Raw genomic sequence first — 13,849 nt, 5'->3', positions numbered from 1 at the left:
CAAAAACATCTCTCACAAGCTATATTATCTTTGGCATTGTGGGTGTTGATATTTTTCAAGAGAACGCTATCGCCACATACGAAGGGAGGCAGGGTAGGGTGGAAATAATTCAAAATTCATCAAACTATACGCTGTGGAGTGTTGGTAAAGCCGAGCTCGAACACCTGTCAAGTACCAAACAACTCCATCATAGGCGAATATCGATTACGAGAGAGCTGCCCACATACACAGGCACACTGACGTAGCCGAAGACAAGAAGACAGACGAGCGTCAAATTCGAAATTCGCTATACGTCAGCACACGTTGTACACAAAATGAATAAGACGCTATTTAAAATCATACTCGTACCTACTACAAGGGTGGAAACTGGGAAGAGAGAGAGAGAGAGAAAGGGTTCTTTAATCATAAGACATCTGTCGAAAGAGGCTGGCTGGTGGATGGTGCGTTTTGCGAGTACGAGTTTTCAATAAGGGTAATCGAGTGTGTATTGACTCACCTGTTGACTCGCTTCTTCAACTTTTTCTATACACCGAACGTATTCGTGTTAGTTTATTTTGGCCCGGCTCGCTCGACTGATGCTTATTTTGCACTTTGTACGAAATTTCTGCCAACACACTTCTGTAAAAATAATTACAAACGTATCGTCAGCTACAAGGTATATAGGTACTCGAGTTGATAATTTTCACTTTATCGCGTCAACCGAGCGAAAAAATGAAAAAAATTTCACATTTTTGCACCGAAAGAAAATTCTAACCGGAGAAGTGTAGAAAACTCGTAGGTAACGACAACTGCATTGCGTCGTCCGCGTCGTTCACCTTTTTCCACATAGTAATTCGGCCGACGACGACGCATTAGTGGAATCTGGCTCGTTAAGTGGGTCATTACATGCCAGATTTATTACCGCATGTACTTGGAAATGCTTGTAAAGGTCATACTAACGAAATATGTATTAGCCATAGAACCATAGTCATGTCCAACGTGTACCCGAGTCCATCGCCGGTCGTGGAAAACTACTTACGAAGTACATCTACTAACTATATCTAAATGTTAACGTGATTTATAGGCCAATTTTTACCTCATAGGTACTTAAATGTTATGGGATTCAAAACGAACTAAAATCATAAAATTTGGAATTATTTTTAGAGATCGTGTGAACGAATTTTTGAAGTTTTCATCAATTTTTACTTACTAGGAACTAGGAAAGTATCCCAACTCATTCAAAAATTTTTGAACCAGGCTAAGCGAGATTTAAAGAGCATGCAAAAACACCAAAATTTCGGGTACCGAAGTGCATTTTTCAATTTTTGGCAGATTTTTTAAAATACTAAAGGGTCAAAAATGAAAAAAAATCAAAATTTTACTAAATTGACTTGAAAAGCTGAAATTTGGGATATATCTTATTTTTGACCTGTCAGATCGATTGGAAACGGTTTCAACCCATTTTAAGCAATTCTAGGGCCTCCAGCAGATTTTTGAAACTTGACATTTCCCCTCAAGATTTCACCAAATAAAATTGAAAAGCCAAAATTGACTGTGCACCTTGATTTTAACATGCTGAGTCGACTGAGGGTGGTTTCAAGTCATTTTGGAGCCTCCAGCGATTTTTTTGAAAATTTCAGTTTCCCAAAAAATTGGTGTAAAAGCTGTTTAAATCAACTTTAGCACGTATGCTCGAGATTGGTGCTTGTTGGTAATCCAATTGAACAATAACACACCATTTTTCCAAAATAGATGTGTTCCAGTTTAGAACCATATTTTTGCTGTTTTTTTTTTGTGTGGAAAACTGGAATTTCTGAAAAAATGTTGAAGACTCTAAAACGACTGTAGGGGGTATTCGAGAACCAAGAGTACTCACCATAGCAGGGAACTTTATGCCCTCTGGCGAAGGCTGCACTGCGAAGCAGCGAGCTCTGAATGGATTAGTTTGGACAGAGCGCAGGATGACCAAAACGGACGGCAGTTGCCTCCTTATAGTTTTCTAAAGGTCGCTGCTTGTAGCAGAAGTATCATTTATGCTCTCAGTCCTGAAAAGGTCAGAACAGAAATATTATCCTTTAATCTTACATCAGTCATTCAATAAACTCATGTGCTTTGGATCATTGTGTATGTGTATTTATTGGGTAATAGGTACTTGGTAAATCCCTGGATAAGCTTAGGCTAGGAAGGGTGGACACCTACTCTAACTTGTCTCACTTATGTGGCAAGTTGAAGGATTCCAGTACATTTCCCCAAATCGATTCCCCCGAATATGTTTTTGCCCGACTACCAAAATCCCGAATAATAAAATCCCGAATCAATTATCCAGAATGACTTTTGTTCTGTTTTATGATCCCAAACGCCAAAATCCCAAATTATAAATACCCAAAATTAAAAATCCCGAACACAGTAAAATCTTCAATGAATTACAGTGGAACCTCGATAACTCGAAACTCTTTAACTTGAAAACCTCTATTAGTTGAACCAACCTCCATTCCCCTTGAAATCTCTGTAACACTCAATGTTAACTTTACTCGGATAAGTCGAAATTGACTACACAAACCAGTCGTAACTCGAAGCTAAAATTTTGCTAAAAATAGTGAGAAAGCCTCTATAAGTCGTACGTTGTCGAGCGTTTACATCTATAACTCGAATGTTTTTCAATTCATACATTTATCTTTTATGCACTACGTAAATCTCAGTTGTAACTCCATAAGCTAAACTTTTACCGAAAATAGTGAGAAAGCCTCTATAACTCGTACGTTGTCTGGCGTTTACCTCGATAACTCGAATATTTCAACTCATACTTCTATCTTTTATGCACTTACATATCTCTCAATTCATTCATTTCGTAAGACCTCTATAACTCGAATGCTCTGAAAATCTTACCTGCATAACTGGAAACTGATCATCTTGAAAACCTCTATAAGCCGAATGAATGACCATTCCCCTTGGATTTTGAGTTATCGAGGTTCCACTGTATAATCATTTAATTTTTCTCTGTCATGGAAAATGGCAATTTTTTTTCATCTTTTCTATCCATGCCAAGATTAATTTTGATCAGTCGAAAAATTTTGAAACAAATTCAAAAACGGTCCCATATTTGAGAAAAAAAGTCCCAGCAATTTTTAAACAAGAAATCCTCTTTTGAATGCATCATATTCAGGAGAGGTGTGGGAGGAGTATGATAAAAATTGAAAATGTCAGAATGATTGCGTGAAGTGAAGGAGATGTGCGTTTTTCATCATAAGTTATGAACGATCCAAAAAATTGAAAAAATGCATTCAAATTTGAAAATTATTGAAGTTTTTAATGAATTTGATAGATGAAAAAAGAGATAGCGTGATAAACCCCAAGAACATGATCTTTCTCTAACTCAATTTTTTTTTTTTAAATTCAATAAATCTACCAGAGAAACAAGATGTTGTGAAGGGGTGGAGGAAGAGGGTAATGTCGTCAGTTCAATCAATTATTAATGATCCAAAAAATTAGAAAAAAACTTACTCTTAATGTATGAAAAATTTTCAAAATTTTTGATACTTACATCTTTTGTAATAAAAATCCTTGGCTGTTTTGTCGAACTTTTGTCATTAGGGGGAAATGATGTTTGGGTATATGGATTTGGGAAAATATTTTTCAGGTGTTTGGCAGATGGAATTTTAGTTTTTGGGTTGATGGATTCGGGGAAATGGAAGGTAACCAATTTGGAGTGTTAATTTACCAATACATTGGCGCCCAACGTGGGGCGCCAATTTAGTGGTAACCACTGAATCTGACTTACTCTTCCACAAATGGGTTGGAGTAAGCTCCCATCCACCCTTCCTAGTATGAACCTAGTCAGGGATTTACCACTCACTCTATCAACACTATCAACAGTAAATAAGACAACACAATATTCCTTTCACAGGTTTGTCGCACAATACTCAATTACAATGGATAGCATCTGTCTGTGCCATGCACAGGACTACAAACTTGGTACAAGAACTGCACAACTTATAACTTCTGCTTCCTAATGCGACCATCAGAAAACTAAGAGGTGGACATAGCTGTCCTCAGTTGTCGTCAGCTTTGGCAGAACTATCCATCCAGAGTGCGCTGCTAGGCAGCGCTACCTCTGACTGAGGGCATAAAGCTCCCTGCTATGCCAAGTAATTGTGGTCTTCGGATACTCTCTACATGACCTGAAATCACCTTCAGCCGACTCAACATGTTGCGTGCAAAAATGTATCAACAGCCAAAATTTCAGGCACTGAAGTGAATTTTTCGATTTTTGGCCAATTTTTGAAATCAATTTTGGGCCAAAACTGACAAAAAAAATCAAAATTTTGCCAAATTGACTTGAAAAGCTGAAATTTGGGATATGTCTTATTTTCGACCTGCTAAATAGATTGGAAACGGTTTCAACCCATTTTGAGTAGTTCTGGAGCCTCCAGCAGATTTTTGAAACTTGAGATTTCCATTTGAGATTTCACTGAATAAAATTGGAAAGTCGAAATTCACTGTGCGCCTTAATTTCAAGATGCTGAGTTGGCTGAAGGTGGTTTAAAGTCGTAACGGAGCCTCCAGCGACTTCTTGGAAATTCCAGTTTTCCAAAAAATCGTTGTAAAAGCTGTTCAAATCAACTTTAGCACGTATGCTCGAGATTGGTGCTTGTTGGTGACCCACTTGACCGATTATACACAATTTTTCTAAAATGGGTGTGTTCCAGTTTGGAATCATATTTTTGCAGGTTTGTTTTTTTGGAAAATTGGAATTTACAAAAAGTTGCTGAAGGCTCCGAGACGACTTGTAATCTTCTTCAGTCAATTCAGCGTGTTGAATCAAGAAGCACAGTGAATTTCAGTTTTCTAAATTTCTTTTGGTAAAATTTTGTGGAAATTTCAAGTTTCAGTTTGAAACCGTTTCCAATGGATTTGGTTGGTCGAAAATAGTGAATTTTCCAAATTTAAACTTTCTAGACCAATTTGGTAAAATTTCAATTTTTTTCTCATTAGCCTGTGGGTTTGATTTTTAAAAATTCGTGAAAAATGGAAAAATGTACCTACTTTAGCACATGATTTGCAAATTTTTTGTGTGAGTTGGGATCCTTCCTTGTTAGATTAGATTTTGAAGCAGATTCAGGGTTTATCAAATTTGGGAAAATTTCACCCTTTTTGAGCTATTTCTTGTGCGTAACTTTTTCAACAAAATACCTACAATTGTGTAGTTTTCTTCCCAAATTTTAAAATCTTTGCAGATGTTGAATTGTTGAAGAATTGAAGATTCAAAAATGGTCCATTTTGTGTCAAATTTCCAAACTTTTGTCTTTTTGCACTTGAAATCGACGATTTTTAAAATATTTTTTTGTATGGATGAACCTTGATCAAAGATGTCAAATAGTGTGAAACTGTAAACTGCAGTTCTAAAAGTTAATTTGCTTGGAAGATTGGGATTAGGGGTGCTTAAAGTAGGCACATGCATGTCGAGAAGAGATGTTCTAAAATTTGTGCTGAGTCAATTTCAAAACTACAAATGGTGCAAATTTAAGACTTTTTCTAGCTTGTGGGTCCAGAATTTTTTGAAAACGTGATGAAAGTCAGTGTTGCCACCTTTTTAAGCACCAACAAATTCTGAAAAAATTCTCCCAAGCACAACTTTTTAAAATTAGAGGTGATTTTATTCATATTTCGATGTTAAAAAATAATTCTAATCAGGTTTTGCCATATTTTCTAATTACTGATCATCACAAAAAATTGATTTCAAATTTTCAAAAACTGAAAAACGTCTTCGTAAAATTGAATTTTTACAACATTATTGGATCTAGAACCTATTTTATCGCCTTTCCCCACTTTTCATAAACTTAGAACAGAATAGCAAAAAAATTACCAGGAAAGTGTTTTCAATTTTTTACGTCGGATTTTTACCTTGACCAATAATGACGTTTTGTCTTTAATAATGACAATAAGATTATGTAAATATATTCGCTTGATGATATTTTTTTTAAATTCAAAATTGTGTACATTCTAAAAACTAATAAGCATACATACATACATACATAATCCTTTATTAGCGAATTCTTATAATTTTCTTAAAATTAGTTTTACAAAATTAACGAGTAAACTATAAAAATAGAACCCGTCTCCGCTAGGCCCAGAAACGGGCATAGGATTCTTGCAGTCTCTCCCACTCGATTCTATCCTGTGCAACCCTGTGAAAGTGTTTGTGAGTTAGAAATTCATCAAGTTCGTCCGTCCACCTAGCCCTCTGCCTTCCTCTTTTTCTTGCTTCGTGACCCAAAAACCAAAAAGTTGCCCTATAAGTCCATCTGTTGTCAGTCATCCTGCCCACATGTCCTGCCCATTTCCATTTATTTCTTCTAACCCAGTGTTTGAAGTTAAGATTATTTCTCAATTTTCTCTTCATTCTTTCTATTCTAATTTTGTCCCTTTTTTTGAAGTTTAGCATGGACCTTTCTAATGAGTTTTGGGTAGTCTCAATTTTTTTCATAATTTTTTTTGTTAATGTCCATGTTTGGGATCCGTAGGCCAAAGTAGGCAGAATGCATGCGTTGAAGATCTGACTTTTAAGATGGTTCTGATAAGCTCCTTTAAAAATACTTTTAAGCGCCCAAAATTTTTTCCAAGTTAAAGTTATACGTCTGTTTACCTCCTTTTTTGTACTATCTTCAAAAGATATAATTTGACCAAGATATATTGCTTCTGATACTATTTCTATTTTTTGGCCTTCAACTCTCATTTCTTTTTCTGTATCTTTTGAGAGAATTTTGGTTTTTTTATAATTAATTTTTAGCCCTGCGATTTCTGCTTTTTTGCTCAGTTCTACAATCATTTGTTCCAGTTCTTCTATACTATTAGCAAATAAAACCACATCATCTGCAAAACGTAAGTGACTAAGATATAAGCATAATATGTGTTTCTATAGGGGTGGGGGGGGCACACCATAACCACATTTCCACTTCCGTGTCAATAAAAAAATATAATCTATCGTGTTGAAAAACGAGAAGAAAAAAATTCTTCAAACTCGTAATTATAAATACCTCCACTTTCGAGTAAGGTACCCACATGAAAGAAAATAAAACAAATGTGAAACTTTTAGGCGCACGAATAAACATCTCTACCCAGGAAAAACATTTACCCAAAATATACCTCGGTCGTAGGAAAAGTATAGGTATGTAGTAAAAGAAGCTCGTATACGCTTAAAATTGTCGTATCGATAAATTTGAAAAGTTTGTACTAAAATGAAAAGATTATTCGAAAAGCATTTTATTTCACAGCGATAGTTGGAGAGAGAAACGCGCCGACGTAGAAATTAGATATTAAATTCGTGTTGTTTGGCACGATAACAATAGCGAGTAAAAAAGTTTAAAGTCATTGTTACCGTGGAGAAAGTTGACGAAAACTAAGAGATGTTTAGAGAAAACGCAAAAGGCAGCGGTGAAAATGGTCTTTTAGATGAAAATAAAATTAAATGAAACGGAATCGCGTGTATTTTTTTTTTTTTTTTAGAAAATGCTTGAAAATTGACCATTGAGGAAACAATTCGATGTACTTGGGTATGAGTGGATTTTTTCCCTACGACTGGTATTTTTTCTTATGAATTTCATTTTATTATGGGAAATCACGCCTGGGGATATTTATCCGAGATGATGAAAGCTCTCGTAGAGTTGGAAGTAATAAATGATATTAGATTTCCAACTTGGAAGTGATTTTTTCATGTTTTATTTCGTAATGGATTTTATCAACGATGATAATGGTGTGGAATTTGAATCTATCGATCATTTCGAAAATAATATCTAATAATTCAATTCGATCAGATAGGTAGGTATACCTATTCCCACCAATAATACGCCAAATAAGTAGCCTGAATTTTGTGAAATTTCTCACCAGGCATCGATTCGATCTTCGACAGGACGAGCAACGTGTCGAAGCACGAGAAAAGTAAAACATATAACACTTACCTAATCGAATAACTCTATAAAGTCCAAACCACACAGAAATGGTTTGCGAAATTTACCAAAGCTCGAATAAACTCGAAACTTATTCGCTCGCGGTTATTCGATGCTTGTGTTGTGTTTAAATATTGAAAAGCATTTTGTATACCTAGACCTACGTCAGCTATATATCTACTCGAACGAGTATGTTTTACTTACCAATATCGTTGTACAACGTTTCAAATTGTACGGCATATTTCACGCTATTGAGATCAAAAGCTTCGAACAAAACCGTATCGTTCTCGATTATCTGCGAGTTGTATACGATTCACAATGAAGAACTTTCAGCACGTGGTGATTTCCAAAAATGATATCTGAAAAGTGAAGTAAAAAAAAACTCATCAGACTACGAGTCACATTCGTCATTATACCTATCGTACCTATTTATTAGCAAAATGGATATGGTTTGCTGACCTTTTGATCGAGTGAGGGTCAAGGTGTGTATCTACCTTATTTTGCAAATTTGAAATTTTCCACCTCCCACCCTCCTGCCTCCAAGTTGTTAGGTACCTCAAATGAGAAAATAATTCTCCGTTTCTTATTTTTGCCCTGTCTGCAAAAAAATAGTGCTGGCTAGCCCCCTCTCCAAATTGAAAAAAATGAAAAATAATAAAATTATCAAAATTCTTTGTTTCTGCGTCAGCATTTTTTAAAATATCCTCTCTTTCAAGAAAAAAAAACCTTCCCTGGCCCTACAAAGCATATTGGCCTCCTTGGAATAAAACTCCCTCAAAGTTGAAAAAAATCAGAAGAAATGGGAATGAATCAAAATCAGGTAAAATTTTTTGAAAATATCTCATTTCCATATTTGAATAATTGTTTTACATGGGTAACCCCCTTTTCAAGGAATACAAAGCCTTAGTTGGACCCTCAAATGACGTTGGCTCTTTTATATGGAGCCCCCCCCCCATTTGGGAAAAATAAAAAGAGATAAAAAATTGATGTTTGTATAGAAACTTTTTGAAAATTTTCCATTATGGACAGAATCTCTCCAAAAAAGCAACTTTTCAAAAATAACCTTCCCCCAGTCTCCCAAATGATGTTGGTTCCCTTAAGTATGTGTATGAAGTCCCTCAAAATCGAAAAAAAATCAACAAAAAAATGAAAAATTGATATCTGTTCAAATTTTTTGAAAACCTCCCTTGTTCCTCCCAATGATGCTAGCCCTCTTGTATGAAGCCGCCCAAGTTGAAAAATTACAAAAAATATGAAAAATTGATGTCTGTAGTTACAAATTAACTATGTAAAAATTCTTCATCTTTGAGCAGAATACTTCAACATGATTACTTTTTTTTCAGCCTCCCTCCCCCCTCGACAATGTAGATCACCTTCATAAGGACATCCAAAGTTTAAAAAAAAAAATTGAATAAATTAGTAAGTATTTTTTTAAAAATTCAATCTCCATTCACAGTTTTTTTTGAACCCAACAAACCATAGATCACAAAAAATGTTGAATTAAAAAAAATTAACTGTTCATTGTTGGGCTAAGGAAGCTTCCATCAAAAAAATGAACCAAAATTCGAATTCAGTGCCTTTGAAAACCCAACAAACCATAGGTTGTTTGGGGGGGGGGGTACTGCTTTGCCGTCCCAGGTACCCAAAGTGGTCTTTTACGCTACCTATGGGGACTGGTATAGGGACTGAACGGGCTTCGCTTTATGTAGTATACCAACAGGTGGAACAACCCCAATAACCCAAATGAACATACAAAGGTATCATGCAATGGTTTATTGGTCAGTTGTGCACAGGCTAGGGTCCAGCGTTGAATATCCTTCGCCTAAGATAGAAAGTAAACTGCCAAGAGGCAACGATCTGCGGCTCCGATTTTGGTCTCTGTGGCACTAAACCACCAGAGAGGGCTGAGCTTCCATAGAAGACTCAGTGTAGTCGACGCCTGGGCATAAAGTTCCCTACTTAGGTGGGTAACTTGGAGTCCAAAGTCCCCATTACATATGCCCCGGCTGAATAATGGACTCAACCAAGGGTCACATCTAATTACGAAGCCCAAAAGGACTATGTGACAGCGTCTCGTAGTGGACTGGGACTCCCTTGCCCCATGTTGGGCGCCAATGTTGGGGGGAAATACTGCTTTGCCCTCTCAGGTACCCAAAGTGGTCTTTTACGCTCCCTATGGGGACCCTGGTATAGGGACTGAATGGGCTTTGCCTTATGTGGTACGTATATACCAACAGGTGGAACAACCCCAATAACCCAAATGAACATAGGAAGGTATCGTGCAATGGTTTATTGGTCAGTTGTGCACCAGGTGTTAAACGTAATTACAATTGTAACACAATACCAGAGCTAGTCTGTTTCTGCTGAGTGTCTACTTAACAGCAGGCTAGGATCCAGCATTAAATATCCTTTGCCTAAGATAGAAAGTAAACTGCCAATTGCCAACAGACAACGATCTGCAGCTCCGGCTTGGTCTCTGTAGCACTAAACCACCAGAGAGTGCTGAGCTTCCACAGAAGACTCAGCGTGGCCTACACCTGGACATAAAGTTCCCTACTTTGGTGGGTAACTTAGAGTCCAAAGTCCTCACCACAAGGTCACATGCATTTTAAAAATTTTTTAAATTTTGGAGCTCATTCTGTGAGGTTTAGGGGGCCTGTTTACAAAAAAGTAACTTTGAATTCGAAATCAGGGCTATCAAGAACATAACAAACGATATACCGCATGATTTTAATTTTGTTTTCAAGTCTTGGTCTAGATTATTAGGAGGGGGGATGAAACCAGGATCCCAGAACGAATCACATTAAATTCTATTCATTGTGAAAATATGTTCTCGGAAATACTAAATTTTTCAAAAAAATTTCTGCGAGAATTTTTTTTTTAGTTTTTTATACTTATTATCTACTGTCTTTTTGACAAACTAATTTTTGGAATAGAATCGCACCCCCCCCCCTTCCATCATTATGATCAAAATTTGAAAAAAAAATGAAGTAGAAAGTGGCACATCGATTGTTATTTATTTGTCGACGCTTTGTTGAAATATCGGTTTGTTTTTTCGATCAACCCCCCCCCCCCCCCATCATGGCTCTCAAATGGCTCTCAAACAAGGTCCAAAAATGACAAAAAATTTAAAATGTCGTGTGACGTGTCGTTTGTTTGGTTTTTGGATGTGCTGAGTCCAAATATCGACTTATTTTTTGGATACGACCTCTCAATCCCCCTCCAGGCTCCCTCACCATTTCGAAAAGACTGCGAGAAGTCGATATCATTGATTCGAGGGTACTATGAGTTCGAATATCTACTTATTTTTTGAATTATGAATTCTGCTTTTCACCGTTTCCTTATTGTTTCTCTCCCCCCTTACCCTTCTGAGCGAGTCAGGGGCGTCTGAGCAAAATCGAGTTGCTTAAAGAAAACTCACCTTCAGACTAATTCCTCACTGTCAGTAAATTGAAATATCAAGTGTTGATAATTCCTGCACTTGAAATTTAAATGATTCTGATTGATAAGAACCGAGGGGGAGGGGGAATCAAAATCATTAAAATAGTGCTTTTCTGATGAAGATGGATTAAATCTAAGGATTGTTTTTTTTTTAAAAATCAAACGTAAAAATATTCATTTTTTTAATTTTTTGAGGAAGGAGACAAGTTCTGTTTTTTCCATCATGGTGGGGGGGGGGAGGGGTCGAGTCAAAGATATTCAACAGTATTTCTAATAAAAATTGACTAAATTCAAAAAAATAAAGTTTTAGGATTTCTTATATATCTATGTATTTTGAGAATGGTGGGAGAGGGAGGGAGGGAGTTCACAATTTTAAAAATTTTGTCTGATTCTTCGATTTTTTCATATTTTGTAAAACGGGGGGGGCACCAGCACTACTTATTTTTTACCGAGGGGGCTGAACATTTTCTTATCGTGATTTTATCATCGGAGGTAACAATTTTAGGGGGTGGGAGAGGAAAAACACGAAAAGAAATTCCGAAATTTTCTCACGAGAGAACCTTTTGAACTCCTCCCCCTCCTCTCCGAGTTAATCGAAACCAAACTAGATCGAAAGAGCCGGTCTTAAAATCCCTACAATCAAAAATTTCCAGCGCTGGAGTTTATTTTTGGATTTTTATCCGTCGTCTATTTCATCGCCCACATCCCAATGGAACCTGTATTTAATTATTTATGTAGAATAAAGGTTCTGAAAATATAGGTAGATAGTTCGACGAATCGAATTCATTTTCACAAATATCTATCGCATAGAGAGCGAGAGAAAATAAGTACCTACTTGTGTTGTGGTTCGAGACAACGCAGTCAAAAACCATGTCGAAAATTTCAAATTCTGTATTAAAATTTAATACCCAAAAAGAGAATTTTTCTTTTAACCGAAAAACTATGCGAACAAGTCACGAGTAAACATTACGAGGAGAAAATTAATCCTCTAGAGAATGAATTCAGCTCTCTCGGTACCTACTCGACGTGGTTCTATTGCTGTGTTTATTTTCACAGGACGAGTCTGCCAAGGTAATGCGAATATACAAAGGCACAGGCAGGTGTATACGAGTAGGTCTGTGTAGTACACGAACACGTATAGAGTAATATGAAAAGTAAAAGGCGAATATTTACAAATTCAACTTTATTCCTTCTTTTCTTTTCATTTTTTTTTTTTTTCTGAAACAGGTGTAATGCCAGTTGCGTTTTTCTTTCACACTTTGAGAGAAAAGAGGAAAAGAAAAGAAAAAGGAATAATTTTTTTTCCACTTCGAAGGCTATAGTAGGTATAATAATATACTTGGAATAAGGAAAAAAATACTATACTCTGTACAATGAAACTTTACGATTTAGGATTTATAAAACGATGCAAATCTGCGACTTTTCTCCCGCTTCGATATGATTTCACGTAGAAAGAAGTATTGACTATGAACACTAAGAACACTTACATCAGAGTAGATGATATTAGAGTTTCGCGATAAGTATATTTCTACCAGTAAACTCTTTTCATATCATCTAGTCGACATCTTTTATTGAGAATATTTCTTAATCAGATATTCCGATATGAAAATCTCGCCTATGGTAGGTAATATTGCGAGGCGACGTCGACGTCGACGTCGTATACTTGACATCGAGTACGGGTATTAGAATTTCAAATGGTAATGCCAACTTTACCATTGCTCCTTCTTATCCTCCTCGTTCTCCTGCTTCGATTCCCGATTACGAGAGTAATGATAGCGAAGATATGAAAACGAAATTTAATCTCGAGAATTCGCTATGTCGAAGGAAAAAGAGTTTTTATCCGGTTTTAAAGGTGTACTATACTCTGGAGACCGTTTGAAGAAGGGTGTTGTAATTACTCAAAGAGAGATGTTGACTGATACTGTCAATTTTTTGTCAAGGTTTTATGAAAAGAATCTCTTTTGAAGAAGAAGAATTAGGTACTTTTTCCTTTTAAAACGAGTGTTTTTTCTTTTTTTAAAAAAATTTGAATTAAATCACTGAACTGCTTTATAGGTTTTTGAATTCTACAAAAATTGAGTTGGATCAAAACCATGTAGGTACTTATTGGCTAAAAAAGTTTTTGATTTTTTTTTTAGTTCAGATGGAGTGAACATTTCTTGACTTCTGGATTTTTTCTTGACCAAAGCTGTCAAAACCAATGTGTTAATAGGTCTGAGAAATCAAAAAAGTCTGATCAAAAAAATTTTTGCACGAGGAATAAAGAAAGGAGAAATAGTTGCCTTCAATAGCTTTAAATTTTTGCTCAAAATATCTCAAAACCGAATTGCCTTCATGTAAAATTCTGATTATACTTGGGGGCTACAGCTACCCCTTCCAAGCCCCCAATACCGATTTGTACCCTCGCGTCGCTCAGACAGCTCGCTCTAGCGTTCAGAAATTTCAAAACTCGAAAATTGGAATGTTTGGTCCCAAAAATTCAAAAC

At 36.2% G+C, this 13,849-nt stretch overlaps 1 protein-coding gene and 1 long non-coding RNA gene across 3 annotated transcripts in view; one reads left to right on the top strand and one right to left on the bottom strand.

Annotated features, from left to right (window-relative positions):
* LOC135846553 (orexin/Hypocretin receptor type 1) overlaps positions 1-13,849 on the top strand; it is a 111,818-nt gene that overhangs the window by 70,892 nt on the left and 27,077 nt on the right. The gene's annotated exons all lie outside the window — the stretch shown is intronic.
* The window catches only part of LOC135847007 (uncharacterized), a 54,025-nt gene that overhangs the window by 29,471 nt on the left and 10,705 nt on the right, over positions 1-13,849 (bottom strand). For both annotated transcript variants that reach the window (XR_010559067.1, XR_010559066.1), the window contains exons 2-3: positions 8,127-8,281; positions 497-618 (exon numbers count right to left, since the gene is read on the bottom strand). This is a non-coding gene — a long non-coding RNA (uncharacterized LOC135847007). The remainder of the gene's footprint in view (positions 1-496; positions 619-8,126; positions 8,282-13,849) is intronic.

The sequence above is a fragment of the Planococcus citri genome, chromosome 5 (genome assembly GCF_950023065.1).
Source record: "Planococcus citri chromosome 5, ihPlaCitr1.1, whole genome shotgun sequence".
Lineage (NCBI taxonomy): Eukaryota > Metazoa > Arthropoda > Insecta > Hemiptera > Pseudococcidae > Planococcus > Planococcus citri.
Note: the sequence above shows the minus strand (reverse complement) of the source record. Positions and strands in the feature narration are given on the sequence as shown.